Genomic DNA, 1,690 nt, shown 5'->3' on the forward strand with positions numbered 1-1,690 from the left:
ACACTATCATCCCAGACACCCTGGATCCACTCCAAATCGCATACCATCTCAACATTTCCAGAGATGATGCGATCTCTAGTGCACTCCACACTGCACTTTCACATCTGGACAAAAGGAACACCTCTGTGAGAATGAGGTTCATTGACTACAGCTCAGCATTCAACACCATAGTGCCATCCAAGCTCATCACTAAGCTAAGGATGCTGGGCGTAAACACCTCCCACTGCAACTGGATCCTGGACCCTCTGATCCTCAAAAAGTTCTACCACTGCAACATTGAAAGCGTCTGGACTGGCTGCATCACCACGTTGTAAGGCTACTGCATGGCATCTGACCACAAGGCGCTACAGAGGCTACTGCATAGCATCTGACCACAAGGCGCTACAGAGGCTACTGCATGGCATCTGACCACAAGGCGCTACAGAGGCTACTGCATGGCATCTGATCACAAGGCGCTACAGAGGGTAGTGCATGGCATTTGACCACAAGGCGCTACAGAGGGTACTGCATGGCATCTGATCACAAGGCGCTACAGAGGGTAGTGCATGGCATCTGACCACAAGGCGCTACAGAGGGTACTGCATGGCATTTGACCACAAGGCGCTACAGAGGCTACTGCATGGCATTTGACCACAAGGCGCTACAGAGGCTACTGCATGGCATTTGACCACAAGGCGCTACAGAGGCTACTGCATGGCATCTGACCACAAGGCGCTACAGAGGGTACTGCTTGGCATTTGACCACAAGGCGCTACAGAGGGTACTGCATGGCATTTGACCACAAGGCGCTACAGAGGGTAGTGCATGGCATTTGACCACAAGGCGCTACAGAGGGTAGTGCATGGCATTTGACCACAAGGCGCTACAGAGGGTACTGCTTGGCATTTGACCACAAGGCGCTACAGAGGGTACTGCATGGCATTTGACCACAAGGCGCTACAGAGGGTAGTGCGTACGGCCCTGTCCATCACTGGGGCGGAGCTCCCTGCCATCCAGGACCTCTATACCAGCCGGTTTCAGAGGAAGGCCCTACAAACTGTCAAAGACTCCAGCTACCCAAGTCATAGACTGTTCTCTCTGCTACTGCATGGCAAGCGGTACCGATGCACCAAGTCTGGAACCAACAGGACCCTGAACAGCTTCTACCCCCCAAGCCATAAGACCGCTAAATAGTTAGTTAAATAATTAAGCAATAGCAACCCGACTATCGGCATTGACCCTTTTTGCACTCTTTTGACTGATCACATACGCTGCTGTTACTGCTTATTATCTATCCTGTTGCCTAGTCAATTTATCCCTACCTAAATGTACATATCTACCTCAATTACCTTGTACCCCAGCACATTGACTCGGTATTGGTACACCGTGTATATAGCCAAGATATAGTTACTCATTGTGTATTTATTCCTCATGTTATTCTTTTTCTAATGTTCTATTATGTCTCTTTATGTTTTTTGCATTGTTGGAAAGGTTCCATAAGTAACCATTTCACTGTTAGTCTACATCTGTTGTTTTTTAAACATGTGACTAATAAAACTCGATTTGAGAAGTGCAAAAAATGTACCCGGAGAACAATAAACTAGAATATTCTATTCTATTATGTCTACGAAAAATACTGCTTCAATCTGTGACGCCACTGTACACAGATCCAGGGTCATATTTTCTCTCTAAATCCTCTAATTAACCATTT

Source organism: Salvelinus alpinus, chromosome 2 (genome assembly GCF_045679555.1).
Source record: "Salvelinus alpinus chromosome 2, SLU_Salpinus.1, whole genome shotgun sequence".
NCBI classification, from domain to species: Eukaryota; Metazoa; Chordata; class Actinopteri; order Salmoniformes; family Salmonidae; genus Salvelinus; species Salvelinus alpinus.